The sequence below is a fragment of the Xenopus laevis genome, chromosome 2S, assembly GCF_017654675.1.
Source record: "Xenopus laevis strain J_2021 chromosome 2S, Xenopus_laevis_v10.1, whole genome shotgun sequence".
Classification (NCBI taxonomy): Eukaryota; Metazoa; Chordata; class Amphibia; order Anura; family Pipidae; genus Xenopus; species Xenopus laevis.
Genome location: NC_054374.1, coordinates 97,807,209 through 97,825,172, shown reverse-complemented (window position 1 = coordinate 97,825,172; position 17,964 = coordinate 97,807,209).

Here is a 17,964-nt window from a genome sequence, read left to right as displayed (position 1 = left end):
CCTTTCAATGAGATGATGTCAACAAGGGTAGAGGTTGGCACAATTTTGGCACAGGGAGGGACCCTGCTTTAAGTATATATGGTTTATCTGTTATGTATCCTATTACAGATCAAACTTTATTGATGTATCTGGTGTATACAAAGGATTTGAAACACCATGTATTTCAAAGAAAATGGAGTGTGGCTGACATGCTTCACTTTAACCTGGTACAGCTGTTTTTTCTGCATTTGCTGAAAATAGTTGGAACTATCCATTTGTCACACTACGCAATGTGCAAAACATTGTCTTTTTCTAAAAAAATATTTAGTACTGATTCATTATAGATGAAGTTAGCAAATCCAAAAGCATTCCCTGTGGATATATATCATGATTTAACAGCACTCTTGCTGACAGTCAGGAAAATGTTGACATGACACGTTTATCAAATGTAATAGATAAGCCTGGTTATCCAAATACTTTCAATGTTGCCAGTCAAACTGCTGATCTGCAGGAGTGCTAAAATTATTGCCAAGTTTCACCATGAAAAATGCCCATTGACTCCATTGTATTGTGTGCTGAAAAATATCCATCATGAAAAAAAGCCTGTTGACTTTAATTATTTTTGTGAATTTTTACTGCTTCACAAATTGTTGGCAAAGTGAAATGGGACAAATTAGCTTATCATTAGTGCTGTGTACTAACAACTATGCAAATAGTTCATCCCTGGTTAAAATTACATGTGGGGATTCATGATTATATGGAAAATAAAACAATCTCTAGCTCTTTTACAGGTGGCATGTATAAGTTCTTTTGAAGGATTATTTATCTGCATTTTCATTTTAGTGGTTTTAGAGCTTTTTGAAACCACAAATAAACTCGCATTCACTAAAACTACAAATGTCCTGGAATTTATTTAGAAATCTGAATATAAAAAAGTACAAACCAGAAGTGCCAAAAAAATCTGAATATCTATAAAAAAAAAAATCAAGTTTTTCGGACAATTCCTAGCAAAAATTTGAAATTCAATTGTTAGTAAATGGGCACCTTCGCTAATTCTCACTCTTAAGGTATATTACAGATTTTATATTATCGTATCATAACTTGCAAACATTACAGCAGTCTTTAGATCCCCTTTAAATACTGTCCATTAATTGAACAACATTTTAAGCTGAACCTCTCCTATGCTTATATATTGTAGTCTTTGATATAGGAATATACTACAGATTCCTCGAAAAGAGGTTTTCTTGTTATTCCAGATTAAAAAATAACTATAAATTATTTTCTAGTAAAGAATTATTTTCATCTAAAGAATTATTTTCATCTAAAGAATTGTTTACATTTAAAGAATTATCACGAATTTCCTATTCAAAGCCAAGTGAAAAAGTATTTTCTACAGATGTAATAATATTTTTCTTTGCAAAGAGCTTATTGAATATTAAAAATGTAACTTTAAAATAAGTGATTATTATAACAAGTGTTGTTGCTTTACAAGCCATAGCACATTGTCAAATGTACTGCTTCTCTACAGTGAAAACATGCGTAATTGTATTTTGTCACTTTGCTTTAGCATTGAAACAAATGGCACATTCTAACAGCTGATTCAGGCCCTGAAGCAAAACATGTAAGTAAATATTGTGTGTGGGGATGTTAGCTGGGTAGTGGCAAGCTGAACTGAAACAGAACAACATCTATTCCGTTGAGTAGATCTTTTTAGATAAAGGCGTCTTTGCTCTTATTTACATACTATGAACATTTGTGATGATGATACTCCACTGGGGCTCTTTACAGTAATCCAGTAAGTAGTCTAGTTATTTCCTACATTATTACAACTGTAAATGTGCTTGTTATATTGATATTCAAGATTGTTTTTCCTACATTTTGAATCCTTATCTTTTGGAAACCTTTCTATGTGTTATACAGTTTGCGGATTTCCATACTATAGAACTATCCAGTATATATTTATGCTGTTGACAAGAAAATGCTTTGGTATATAACCCAGATGTACATTGTAGAGAATTGTGGATGGGTGACTGGTGATTTCAGCTAACATTATACATTTCTTTTCTAGAATTTATGATGTTATGAAATATCTATATTTATGAATACTTTCTGTAACAACTGTAGAACAAAATGTTTTTGAAATCCATAAACTGTGATGCAGCCGTCGGCCAAACTTTCTATTTTATAGCACTCAAATGTAAAACAAGTCTCTCTATGTTGTCATTTATTTTCCAGTGTAAAATGAAACTAACATCAGGGGGCAGATTTACTAAGAGTCAAAGTGAATTTTTAAACAATTTTTTGGGTACTTCAACCATCGAATAGGCCTAAATTAGACTTAAACTTCGATTCAAAGTTAAAATGCTTAGACTATTCGACCATTGGATAATCGAAGTACTGTCTCTTTAAAAAACTTCGACTTCGACACTTCGCCACTTTAAACCTGCCGAATTGCTATGTTAGCCAATAGGGACCTCCTAGAACATATAGCCAACATTTGGCTAAGTTTTTAGAAGTCGAAATATAATCGTACGATCGTAGTACGATCTTAGTACGATCGTAGGATCTTAAAAATCCTTCGAATTTGACTTCGAAGTATGCAATTGGATGGTCGAATTTCTAAGTTTTTTCCACCTCGAAATTCAACCCTTGATAAATCTGCCCCTAAAGGAAAGCCAGTAACAGTATGCCAATTGTTTTCACTTCAAATAACATATCCATTACTTTTTTGTGGGAATCATGCAATGCATTTTGTTTTTACAAATTAAAATGTTTTGTTTTTAATGTCACAATTATTAATCATTTCAGAGCTCTTATTCCCTGTTGCCTGCCATGCTTTTTAACGCAGGAGAAAAGTAGACAAGCATTGGCAACAATATATATTCTAGACTTGTTATGAAAGTTTCATAGTATCCATGAGTGCACATTTTGGCATGTCCAAAGAAACTGATAAAGTATTGTCATTTACAATAACAAATTACTGAAACTGTTTGAGTTCTGCTTCATTTGCGAGACAAGAAGTGATCACTATCTTTGTTATCTTCATTTAGCTATTTAAAAAAGAAAAATGTCCATGAATAACCTGCTTTTTTCAAAAGGCCTAGGAAAAAGATGGTAGCATTTAGTATACTTTCTTATAGTAGACAGTATATTACTAAAAATAATACAATATTTTTAAATTGCCATATTGCTAGTACATAGATAGACAGATAGATAAATAGACATACACTGTAGATAGATGATAGATAGATAGATAGATAGATAGATAGATAGATAGATAGATAGATAGATAGATAGATAGATAGATAGATAGATGTCTATGTCATACACAAACAAATTGGATGACAAATGTTCATATGTGTTGTTTGCATTTTTTCTCTAGACATTGCCATGAGTTTGTATAAAAACTTTGCGTCCATGTTGCAACACCTGAACAGTTTTTCATATCCACAGTTTGTCCATAGTGCCTGCTTAGATAATATAATATCTGGCACTATGTTAGAAATACAATTTTAACCTACAAGCTTTGACTTGGACATCTATGTTATAGTGGCAAAAAGTAAGTTAAAATAAATGTTCTTTGTACTTTTAATGAAACATTTTTTGAAGGTACAACTTGAATGAATTGTTTTGTTCTATAAATTCCTCTTGTACAGACATATTCACATTCTTCCTTATCTGATATAATCATTTTATTTTCTTGTATGTAGGTTGTGTTTATTGAAACAGACCATGTTTGACTGTAATTGCTTTTGTCATCTGACTTGCACTGCATCTTGCCATTGGCAATACATATTGATAATCTTTACTCAGTGGCAAGTCAATTTTGTGTTACGGTATTCTGCACTTCCTATTTAATGGTAAAAATGGTAATGTGCCATGGAGAGGCAAAGTCTTTGAAACCAACAGAGCAGAAACATATGCAATATTACAAAAGAGCTTTTCCAGTATGTAGGACACAGCTCTCTCAGGCAAGATACTGTTACATGGCATTCGTGTTATCATTTATATAAACTAGAATTTTTGTACAGGGTGAAGAAATCAGTGAATGGATAATTGAATGTGCATACTTCAGTTTCATTCATCAAAGCACTTTCGACAGTAACTGACTGCTTTGAAAGGAAAAACATTATGCAATACATCTTATATCATATATATGAGTTACAGTTAGTCAGTTCTAGATGTTGTCAAAAGGAATGGGGGGCTCAAGTCTCTTGTTTTATTTAATATGATCTCAAACTACCCATTTGTAGCTGGTGCACTCGGCTAATTGATCTCCAATGCCTGTGTGCTGGTTTAGAGAAAATAGTATTATATTAGCAAAAAAGAAAACCGCACCAAACAGGGCTTCATATTGTGTCAAAAAAATAAAATGTAATTATATATATATATATTTCCTTGTATTGGTTAGTAACAGCACTCACGCTATGTTCTCTTCGTATACTGTATGTGGTGCACGTCCCATTGAGGTTTTCCGGTCTTCCCTCGTTATGTAATATGCAAAAATGGACAGCACTCACAAATTCTATGCAAAAGGTTGTATTAAAGTGAAAAAAGCATATACATCACCATATGTGTACACATTTCGTAGCGACGTTTCGAGCCAATATAGGCTCTTTCTCAAGCCATGTGAACAATGGTTGTAAAATCCAACTAATCTATACAGGTTTTTAAAGTCCATCAGAGGAAGTGACCTAACGATTCTTTCCATATGCCTCGTACAGGGCTGTCACCACACCTGCTGTATAGAACAATTAAACAGACATTTGTAACATATATATATAATAACACATTGTATATTTTCTTAGACACATAATAAAATGTCCATCTATCATAAAAACAGATACAGGTTATAATCTTTATTTAATCCATTTGGATGTAGCGAATTTAGTTTTTTTATCCACCACACCTCTCTTTGTTTAAGTTTCAGCTCACGATCTCCACCTCTTTTCAGTGGGGGCACTGTCTCCAGTATCGTGAATCTAAGCTGTTCCGCTGTATGCCCTTTCTCTTTAAAATGTTTAGAGAGTGGTAATGTCATATTGCCTGTGTTAATGGTAGATCTATGTTGAGAGATACGTGACTTCACTTTCTGTATTGTCTCTCCAACATGCGATTGTGATCATGGATACTACGTATTATGTAAATGAAATTAAAGGACAGTTGGAGGACAGGGAAGTCTATAAGGTTCTAGATAGTGATCCCTTACCTAACATCACAAAGAGAATAGAACAGGTGTTAACAACCAAACAATTTCGGAGGAATTGAAAGCATTTCTGACGGTGTCTTTTCCACGCACACCCTCATTGTATACGTTGCCCAAGATCCATAAGGATCCTGTCCATCCGCCGGGCCGACCGATTGTGTCTGGCATTGATTCTGTATTTTGCCCAATGGCGACTTTATTGGACAGGGTCCTAGGACCTTTGGTTAGAAACACTTCATCCTATGTAAGGGATAGTGGACATTTTTTAGAAAGACTGGATGGTCTAAATATACAGGATGAGGATAATGTTATACTGGCCACATTAGATCTGTCCAGTCTCTATACCTCCATACCTCATGATGAGGGCATTAGGGCCTGTGAATGGATATTGCGAGGAAGTGGGCAGTATCAGGATGCACAAATTGAATTTTTTCTTGAGATATTGGAGATCATATTGAGGATTTACCTTTCAGGATGTATTTTATCTACAGTTACGTGGAACCGCGATGGGAGCGAACGTCGCCCCGTCATACGCCAATACCTTTATGGTTTGGCTTGAACAGTTGCACATATATCTGGATGACCTCTACCAAGAGCACTGTTGTGCATGGTGGAGGTACATCGATGATGTCTTTGTGCTATGGTGGGGTGACCTAGATTCTTTATCGCGGTTCCACGAACGACTCAATAGACTTCATTGGTCGATAAAATTTTCCCTAGTACACAATCAGAGAGAGATCTCTTTCTTGGATGTAATGGTCTATAGGGAGAAGGGACTACAGACGAAACTTTTTACCCTCAATATTAATTAACCCTCAATATTCGACTGCCAAATGTAAATCCCTCAACTTCGAATATCGAAGTCGAAGGATTTACCGCAAATAGTTCGATCGAACGAAAAATCGTTCAATTCGAAGGATTTTAATCCATCGATCAAATGATTTTTCTTCGACCAAAAAAACATTAGAAAGCCTATGGGGACCTTCCCCATAGGCTAACATTGCACCTCGGTAGGTTTTAGGTGGCGAAGTAGGGGGTCGAAGTTTTAAAGAGACAGTACTTCAATTATCGAATGGTCAAATATTCCAATGATTTTTAGTTCGAATCGTTCAATTCACAGTCGTAATCGAAGGTCGAAGTAGCCAATTTGATGGTCGAAGTAGCCAAAAAATCATTCGAAATTCTAAGTATTTTTTATTCTATTCCGAGCTAAGTGTTAAAATTTTAGATTTTAGTATCACTAGCCTTGGATATTATGCTTATCCAAGAAATCATCCAAGCCCCTCTTAAAGACATTAATAGAATCAGCCATCACAACATCACCCGGCAGTGCATTCCACAACCTCAGTGTGAAGAACCACTTACGTTGCTTCAAATTAAATCCCTCGCAATTTTCTTTTTTGCAGAAAAAAACAACCGAACCTTGACAGTCTACCCTCATAATTAAAAGCCACGTCCCTTTAGCCAGTTTAGCTGCACGTCTCTGCACTCTCTCCAGCTCATTTATATCTTTCTTAAGGACTGGAGTCTAAAACTGCACTGCATACTCCAGATGAGGCCTTACCAGGGACCTATAAATTACCTATAGAGTTAGACCAATTGATTAATTCCTTCTTACAATTATACTTTGGCAGTTTCATACCATTATTTTCTCCTGAGTACTGTGCCATATATTTATGAAATTGTAACACAGCATTTTTTATCCTCTACCACACACATGCAAAATTAAATCTCTGTAAATATTTGTGGTATATTTATATTAATCAGTGGTACATACAATATTATTTTTATACTTTTATATCTCTGGTTTGAGTTGCTGTCTGTATTGCTAATCATGTATTCATATATTATAACTGTAAGATACTGCTGGAACTGATTTATGGAAATTAACGTCAGGCTGTGCTGTTCTGTATGGATAAAACAGGCTGATATAAATGTGACATTGCCATAGATTCAGCAATCACCTCTGCTACCTTTTTATATAAAGATGATTTATTTATAACATATTCACCATTACATAGCAACTATATGAACTTATTATGAAACTATCTGGCAGTAGACAGTTTGCATTTGAGCTCACTCTCCCCAAGGCTGACTGCAGGCAGGACTTTTTATGGACCTACAGTTGTGTTACCATAGTAACCAGCAAACTTTTACTGGTGTGCTGGTCCATTTTGAAGGCTACATATTTCTTTAGACCATTGCATCCACGAATGTAACAGCAGAAAGAGTGCAGGTACTATCTGGACACACACACACACACACACACACACATATATATATATATATATATATATATATATATATATATATATATATATATATATATATATATATATATATATATATACACTGCCTTGCAAAAGTATTTACCCCTCTTGACTTTTTACCTATTTTGTTACATTCCAACCTGTAATTTAAATGTTTCTTAATCTTATTTTACATGATGGAACTGCACAAAATAGTCTAAGTTGGTGAAGTAAAATGAGAAAAATATATATAAAAAAAAATAAAAAACTGAAAATTACAAAGTGCATATGGATTCACCCCCTTTGCACTGAAGCCCCTAAAAATCCTGGTGCAACCAATTACCTTTAAAAGTCACATAATTAGTGAAATGAAGTCCACCTGTGTCAGATGATCTGTCAGTATAAACACACCTTTTCTGAAAGGCCCCAGAGGCTGCAAGATGGTACCACAAAAACCTTCCAAGAGAGGGCCATCCACCAAAACTCACAGACCGGACAAGGAGGGCATTAATCAGAGAGGCAGCACAGAAGGTTTCAATCGTTCGATCTAACGATTTTTCCTTCGATCGTCCGATCGAGTGAATTGCAGTAAATCCTTCGATATTCGAAGTCGAAGGATTTAACTTCGATGGTCGAATATCGAGGGTTGATTAACCCTCGATATTTGACCCATAGTAAATGTGCCCCTTAAAGTTAAGTAATTGTGACGGATCAATCACGTATGAGGGGTGCTGAAGTGTTGCTGCTACTGCTGAAACCTCTGCGATGTCTATGACAGGTATTCAAATCATGTAGGCCTGAGAAGGACACCACTCTAAGTTTGAGTGCTGCTCAGTACACATAAAGCTGTGCTGTCAATAGGAGCGGGGGAGGACCTTGCAAGCCCCTCCCTCTGTGTGTCTCTGAAGTTTGCTCAGGAGGAGGCAGCGCTGAGAGTGCAATGATGGGAGAAAAGAATTATGTAGTTTGAACGAGTGATCGCTAAGGGGCTGGTTCAGTCCAGTGGTGCTGGGACCTCATTGGTTTGACAGTGAGGCCAACTGGTTGCTCCAATCATGCCCCTGTTGTGCTCTGTTTAACTATGCTGATAATCATGGTGTGGATGAAAGCACACCAGAGAGCAATTCCATGTTGTATTAAAAAGAAAATTAGTTGGATCAAATTGCATTTAGGTTCAGAGACTAGACAAGGTAGAGGTGCTCATATGTCAACTTGGGATAACCTGGCATTTTAGACAGAGGCTGTTAAGACAGAAAATTGCTCCAACTGCGCATGCGCTGCTACGCTGGGTCTCATTTCGAAGATTACTAGGGATGTAGCGAACTGTTCGCCCGCGAACTAGTTCGCGCGAACTTCGACCGTTCGCGTCCGCCGAATGTTCGCGAACGTTTGGGAACGTTCGCATTTTGAGTTCGCGTTCGATCTTTCGACCATTCGACCATTCGAATTCCTTCGACCGCTAAAAATCGAACGATTTCCATTCGTTCGAACGATTGTAAGCATTCGATTCAATGAAAAGCATTCGATCGAATGGCTTCGATCGTTCGATTCGAATGAAAATCCTTTGATCGAACGATTAAAATCCTTCGATCGTTCGAATCGAACGATTTTAGCGGTGTTCGGAGTTCGCGAACTGTTCGCGAACGTTCGCATTTTTTGCCAGTGTTCGCGAACGGCGTTCGCGAACACCAAATCGGCAGTTCGCTACATCCCTAAAGATTACCGAAGAGAAGAAGATGGCTGCCATAAACTCTGCTGGACAGATTCTGCACATAGGGGTAAGTAAAGACTTAGGGGCATTTGCCCGGGGTAGCAGCTAGGCTGTGGGGGAGTGGGGTCTATGTAGGGTAGGGTAGGGGAGGTAAGAAATCTTGCAAAGGAATATTTCCTAACATAGCAAGTGTAAAATATTTTAATTTTACAAATAACTTGCATTAAACAAAAAAAATTGCATCTTGCATGGCGTGGATCTTAGTTAATACTGTATATCTCATATCGTATGTCATTTTATAGCTAATCATTGATTCTGGAGGTGCTTCTGGAGGTTTATTGCTAGGCAAGTTGTAGTAAAATATTTATTTCTGATTGGAGGGCACATTAGGCCTTCTTAATTTTCTTTCTATTGACTTCACATAATTGGCAGTAATAGATTTATATCTTTGAATATGTCAATAAGTAACATGTAATACAAAATGCTTATGATCCATTTATATGTGAGTCCAAATTCAGGTCACTAAATTGTAGTTATTACTGACTGCCTTAAGCGTGGGTTTTTTGCAATACATTAAAAGAAATTGATATCAATCACTCATTCTTGAAGTAAAGTTTTTTTTTCATTAAGCATCCCTTTAATTTGTTTTAATGCTATTGCTACTAATAGTTTTGAATTTTGTAGTGCAGTCCTGACAATAGAGACAAAAATTAAAAAGTATAGACAATTTGCAGCTATAGTTCATATTTTCACATGGATACCATGTTAGTTTAGGTACAAGCCCTGTCACACAAACTATTGGATAAAGTGGGTAATTATTTCTTTCAAGTAATGATGACATATAAAGTTGGACAGTACCAAGGGGCAAATGTACTAACCCCCGAAAATTCACCAGTGACGGCTTTGCCAGGCGTAGATTCGCCAGGACAACGCTAATTCACTAAAATCTGAAGTTGCATCCAGAGCGAGGAACGCTGGCAAAGTAGCACTAGCGTTACTGTCGCAAGCAAAGCCTAATTTTGAATACGGTGGGAAGTTAAAGTTGAATGGACGTATATGTTGCAGCAAATGCAGACCCTGCGGCCAGAAGGTATAGAGGCCCCATGAAGCGTTATTTTAATATGTATTGGTAAAACAGGACAACCTCTTGGGGGTCCCTTTAAATTATTTTGCTGCGGGGCCCAGTAAAATGTAGTTATGCCACTGGTCAGTAATGTCTACAGTATGAATGTCATGGCAAATTTAAGACACTTCATACTCTGCCAGACATATGATGATCTGTATGTGCATTCTGTCTATCTTACACAATATTTACAAACCTTTTTGCCTTGAAATAGTATAATACAGTGGACTTTTTGTTGCCATCTTATGCCTGCATCACACTGATGAATCACCCTTCACCGCATACAATACCAACTGAATTCAGTGAATTCATTTATAATCAGTGATCACAAATTGTGTTTATGTGTGGAGTAGAGCAACAAGCAAAGCACTTATTCATATATTGTTTTGTAAATTATGCCATACTGACTGCATATCCCTACATAGTGCAGTGCACAGCTGTCAGGCTCTGACTCTGTTTCAGAGCTTCGCATGTGAATTTGTAGGCAGAATGCTTGTCAGATCTGCTCACTGTGCATTGATAACAGCTTGTCACCATATGACAGAGTGACTGGATCCTGTCTGATAGAGTGTTCCAGCATTTCTGCAGCCATATTTATTCATACAGTTATCCTCTTCAGTGATCTGATGTATCAGTGAGCAATTCCACGTATCAATGTGCTAAAAAAAAGAAAGGAAATTACTTAGTGATTTTGGGGAAACAGGTGTTTGGGTTTTTGTGGGGGGGTAGAATTAACATATTTTATAAACCAATATTGTACGCTTTTGTCTGTTACAAAGTCCAAATGTCTAGAAATGTAAGATATACAAGAAGGTAACTGTTCCCTTAAGCTCTTTCAACTTGGTTAGGCTTCTGTTTGTGTTTAAATCATAGCAATACTCCCACATCAGCTAATAGTGCTGCTCCAGCAGAAGGCTGCACTGGAGTCCAATTGTTAAAAGAGCAAACATATTTATTTATATTTAATCTTGAAATTTGGCATGGCACTAGACATACTGTCAGTTTCCCAGGTGCCCTCAGGTCATTTGACTTATGCTCTGATAAACAGTCACTCTTTACTGCTACACTGCAAGTTGGAGTGGTATCACCCTCCCTTCCTTCCATCCCCTGCATCCCTTCAGCAGCCTATCAACTGGTAGCTAATCAAATAGCAGCCATGTGGCACCTCTGCTGAAGGATTTGTTTGCATTGCTAAAGGTACCACCTAGTGGTAAAAATGAGAATAGCACCCAAGCAGGAAAAACCTAGGTCGTGGTCAAATACAACAGGGAAGGGGAGAAACAATAGCTGTATCAAAGCAGTTCCATCCTGAAGTGCTGGCTCCTTCTCAAAGCTCAGAATCAGGCACAGATGGTTGCCTCCACACTAGTATTAAAGCTAAAAATGTACATTTGTTGGTTTAAGAAAAACAATGTTAAATGGCAGATTGAATTATTTGCAATGTAGACACTGTAATTTAGAAATAAACATTAAACTTTAAAAATCATGAAACAATCCCTTTAAAGATCAGAATATAGAAAACGAGAACAGATAAAACCATTTTAAAAATACTAAATCCGAATTCATGTTTTATTCAGCATTTTTAAGCTAAAAGTAATATTGAATTAATAAATATAATTGAATAAATTGTTTACATTTAGCCTAAGACAGCTCCCAGTGACCTCTATGCATAACATTTAGAAAATTACATAAATGCAAGAAATGGAAAAAAGTTCTAGGGATGGGTGAATTTTTTCGCCTCGTTTCGCCGAAAAAATGACGCCCATAGACTTGTATGGCGGCGTGCGTCAAAAAAAAAGACGCGCGTCAAAATAATTTTTGAAGCCCATAGACTTTAATGTGGGTCAAATTCGCCCATCCCTGGAAACAACCAAACATATACAAAAACATACTACAAAAAAACCATTAAAAACAAAAATAGTTGCCCACTACATGCAACAGATTACACCGCGGAGGTTTTTTGGAGGACAAGAAACGAAGATTGTGTTTACACAAAGCTGAATCTTCCAGTAGTAATACCTTTATAGAAGTTAGAAAAAAGGAAGCATTAAACAAGACTGAGCTAATTATCCAATAACTCAATATTTCCAGTATAAAAACCAATAGTTAAACTGGTCCTGTAAGTTAAATAGCCATTACACTACATTCACAGAGGGCCATTAACACAGTATATAAACATAAATGTTGCCCAGATTATATTAGAAATCTGCTGTTGTATTAAACTACTGCAGCATCAAGTCTTATACAGTCAATATTACTAAGACATTCGTCTTCTGTGCATTGTAAACAATGTGAGGTCTAAATTCTAGACAAAACAATCTTTTCAGATAAGCAAATACATTCCAAATGCAGAACAGCAATTGACACAATCCCATTTATAAAACCCTGTGCCTGTGACAGATAAATAATTTCTTATATAAATATTCAGTTCCTGACAGCACCATCAGTGATTCATCCCTTGTTTGTAGCGACTAGAAACAATTATTTCTTGATTTAAGCTTAGAGAAAAATATACCTCCCCCCCAAAAAAAGGTCCCACACAAATTAAAGGTTTCCTGGATAAAAACGGACTTCTTGGCATTAATCATTTTGGCAACATTTGATCCATTGTTAATTACGGCAAAGGAAAACTAACAATATTATATATTTCTCTATACTGAGAAAAAGAATGTGTTTTACATTGTTATTGCTGAAAGCGTGTTACATTTTTAATTCTTGGAGTTGGAGCAAAAATACATTTATATAAATCTGTGCTTTTTAACCTTTTTTATCAGGGGATACAAATTAAAGGGATCGAAGTTAAAACATTTTTTTAATTTACTTAGACTGTTTTTTTATTTTTCAAATCAACATACATTTTCTACGTTTGACTGTTTCTGACATATTTGCATGCCAGGTTTTTGCCTCAGTTACGAGTCAGTAACCCTAGGGTTAAATGAATACAGAAAGTACATAGGAAGTGCATAGATTTTAAGCGTCACTAATACTCTGACCTTGATGCTTGCTAACGGTGTGACCTTCACAGAGAGCGGAAAATTACAAAAGTGCTCAGAGGACCAGTGTACATTGACATCATTGTATATTTTGCGTTCAGCCACTTTTTTAATAGCTAGATATGACAAAATCAGTGACACAATATATAGTAAAAAATCACCCAAAAATGCAAATTGTTATTTGTAAGAATTGGGTAGCCATTTTATTTGTTTAGTAGAAACAATTTAATTATAAGAAACGTTCATATATTAAAAAAATGCCATTTGCTCACGTTAGCTCTATTTGTGTATTATGTTGATTTCTTTACTTTTATAGCTACCTTAACTCACTACTTTTTCACTTAGTTTCATTCTTCTACTTTTTACAGTTAACAGAGGACATCAGGGTCTTCCAGACACAGACCCATTGACCTTGTCCTAAAATAATCATGCAAACGAAATGATATCATTGATTTTACGTTAGATGCAGGCTTAAAGTGATGAATAATTAACAAACTTTCTACTACTTTTCTGTCTTTGCATTCTAGTGTTTGCAGCATCGTAATTTATCTCTGTATCTATCCCTAAAATGTTATTCCTTTGAAAGGTTTTCCCTATTTTAAGCACAAAATACATAGAAAATTTTGTAATCCAGAAAGACAATTATCTAAAACCCGTTGTCCATCTACAATACATTTATGCTTATGTAGAAAAAGTTTGTAATCCAGAAACCCCTTATCTAGAGCCCGTTATCCAACTACAGCAAGACCAAGTCCTATGATGTCCTATTTAAACAAATAATTCTTATTTTTGAATGATTTGCTTTTTTCCTTTAATAATAAAAACAGTAGTTAGTGGCTCAACTAGCATAAATCTGTGTTGGTGGCCAAAAATAGCTTTTTGTAATGATTAAATGTATTTTAGTTTCCTTAAAGGGGTGGTTCACTTTCACGGTAACTTTAAGTATGCTATAGAATGACCAATGCCAAGTAACTTTTCAATTGATATGCATTATTTTTTTTTTTTATAGTTTTATAGTTATTTGCCTTTTTCTTTTGACTTTTTGCAGCTTTCAAATGGACGTCGCTGACCCCTTCTAAAAAGCAAATGCTCTGTAAGGCTACACATGTATTGTTATTGTTACTTTTTATTACTCATCTTTCCATTCAGGCCCTCTACTATTCATATTCCAGTTTTGTATTCAACCCAATGCATGGTTGCTAGGTTAATTTGGACCCTAGCAACCAGATTGCTGAAATTGCAATCTGGAGAGCTGCTGAATAAAAAGCGAAATAACTCAAAAAACACAAATAATAAAAAGTGAAAACCAATTGCAAATTGTCTCCGAATATCAGTCTCTACATCATACTAAAAGTTAACTCAAAGGTGAACAACCCCTTTAAGGCATGGTGCTTCAAATTATATAAAGGTTTGTTATCTGGAAAATCCCACTGGTCCATAATAAAAATTGTGGTGAAGCAAAACAGGAAAGATTCACAAAGGATCTGTCCTGTTTTGTTGCATCAAAAAAACTGGCAAAATGGCAAAACTTTGTGAAACATGTTGAAGTCGCACAATACATTAGAGTACGGGTGTTATTTCACGATAAAACAAAGATTGAACTTATCACTAGTGATTAGAGAATCTGAACCATTTCGATTTGCCAAAAATTTGCCAAAATGCATTGAAGTCTATGGGCGACAACATTTTTTTTGAAGTGACAAATTGCTAAATATTTTTTCGATTCACGACAAAACCTATTAAAATCTATGGGCATCATTTTCACGCTGAAACTTGTCGAAAAATTTTGTTCATCACTATCACAATATTAGCCATCTTTGGGACAGATTCACTAAAGGGTGCATTGTCACCAGCGACCACTTTGCACACATTGCCCCACTTCACCAGGTGCAAATTCACTACCACTACACTAATTCTCTAATATGCAATGTCGTGCCCTGGACGCCAAATGCTGGCGACATTTCGATTGCGTTACTTCCCCAGCGCAAGCATTTCATAGTGAAGATGCGCTATCGTTCGTTTGTGCCTAGCAAAAATTCACTAATGATCTTGCACCAACATTATAAATGTTGGTGCAAATGCTTGAAGTTACCACTTTTTATTACACCTGTCCTGAGAACCTTAATAAAGACAAGAGAGTTAATATAATGCCCTACACACAAGCTCACTGTAAAATGAATGTTCCATATGTTATAAAATGTGTGGAGAAAACCTGTTACCACAAAATAGTCTAAGTTAGGACTTTTTGCAGCCAATCCCGCTTAAAAAAAGGAAAAGTCACCAGCGTTTTTTTTTTAACTTTAATGCATTTTCAGCACACAGTATATGATGTAAGTGACAGAAGATTGAGGAAGATCTAGCTGCTTTTTAGAACTTCGCTGGTCTGAGGTGGTGAAGTCAACTATGGTGAAAGAGGTAACATTCAGTAAAATCCACACTTTAGTGAATTTGTGGAAGATCTAGCTTCTTTTTAGCATTTCTCTGGTGTGAGATGGAGAAGTCAACTCTGGTGAAAAAGTTAACGTTCAGTAAAATCCGCACTTTAGTGAATTTGTGGAGTAACGATCGTTCACCAGAGCGAAAATTCACCTGGCGATAGAATGAGAATGAATGCTAGCAACTGTCCCATTCGCTAGCAAATTGGCGTCTGTGCCTGAATTGGCGATGTCCCTGCGGGTGCCAATCCTGGCAAAAAGTCGATATCGTTAGCCACGCTGTCCTTTAGTGAATCTGCCTCTTTGAAGGGGAACTATTGTAATGAGAGTAAATAGATAAATAAATATTTGTCCAAACATACTCAACTAATAATAAGTTTTAAATGTAGTACCTTCATGTATTTTTTTGTGTTGTGTGTTTATTGCACGTGTACCTCCATGACAAGTATTGTACAATATGGGGTTATTTTGGTACATACACACTCAACAAAAAAAGTATTGACTATAAAATTTATGTTATTTAAAGTACTGACTAATAGAATTATATAAAAACTATAAAACATGATAAATTGGATTCCCCATGCTTTGGAATATCTGACTAAACATAGTTAACGTATTTTATCATCTAGATTAATAGAAGTCTTAACATTTGACTCCTGCTAATAGTTTCTAATGAATCGTTTGTACAATGGCAATAAATTAATCATGTCCCAGTTTATACCTTAAAAGATTAGAAATACAAAAGACATTTCATATCTTATGAGAAATGTTGGATCAGTCCCATTTGCCCAACACTTGGGGCAAATATCAGGACTTTTGACATATGAGGATCTTTCTGTAGCCCCCATTCTACTTGGAAACATTTTTGTTATAGATTAAACGGGGGTATCCAGGAAGGTTCTCAGCAGTTAGATTTATTGTTCAATTTATGAAAACCTTTTTGGTTTTCAGGAATATTCATCCAGGAAGTTATTAACAAATGAACACATTTACCAAACCTAATTTTGTCACAATGTGTGTGACTGCTTTGAGCAGTTTTACAATTCTGTTTAATGGGGAGGAAGTACACAAGCGCTGCTCAGCAACAGTGCTAAGCACCCAACTGAATCCTTGCTCCCTGATGAAAATTGCATGTATGAAAAAAGGATTGGAACAATTATTTTGTGCAATTAAATAAATCGTATTAGCACTAGAGATGTCGCGAACTGTTCGCCGGCGAACTTGTTCGCGCGAACATCGGGTGTTCGCGCTCGCCGGAAGTTCGCGAACGTCGCGCGACGTTCGCCATTTTGGGTTCGCCATTGTTGGCGCTTTTTTTTGCCCTCTCACCCCAGACCAGCAGGTACATGGCAGCCAATCAGGAAGCTCTCCCCTGGACCACTCCCCTTCCCTATAAAAACCGAAGCCCTGCAGCGTTTTTTCACTCTGCCTGTGTGTGCTGAAGAGATAGTGTAGGGAGAGAGCTGCTGCCTGTTAGTGATTTCAGGGACAGTTGAAAGTTTGCTGGCTAGTAATCGTTTTGATACTGCTCTGTTATTGGAGGGACAGAAGTCTGCAGGGGTTTGAGGGACATTTAAGCTTAGGTAGCTTTGCTGGCTAGTAATCTACCTTCTACTGCAGTGCTCTGTATGTAGCTGCAGTGGGCAGCTGTCCTGCTTCTGATCTCATCTGCTGACTGCTGCAATAACAGTAGTCCTTGTAAGGACTGCTTTTATTTATTTTTTTGTTGTTTTACTACTACTACTACTACTACTACTACTATAAGAGCCCAGTGCTATTAGTCTAGCAGTGTTGGGGAGTGGGACTGGTGTGCTAATCTGCTGCTCCTAGTAGTTCAGCAGCACCAACTTTAATTTTTTTTTTTTAATATTCATTTTTTTTTTATTTTACTTTTTTTTATTTTACTACCGCTGTAGTAGTGTATAAGTTGACCTTTTAGGCATTATTTGCCCTGTAGGCATTATTTGCACACTGTTTTCTTCAACCCGCCATCGAGCTGTGTGACCTTGTTCACATTCTGTCTAAATATCCATAATATTACCGTCTCCAGAAAAAACACCGGAGTCACTTTTTTCAAGCAGCCATAATATATTTTACGTAATCCGTATCCACCGCTGTAGTAGTGTATACGTTGGCCTTGTAGGCATTATTTGCACACTGTTTTCTTCAACCCGCCATCGAGCTGTGTGACCTTGTTCCCATTCTGTCTAAATATCCATAATATTACCGTCTCCAGAAAAAACACCGGAGTCACTTTTTTCAAGCAGC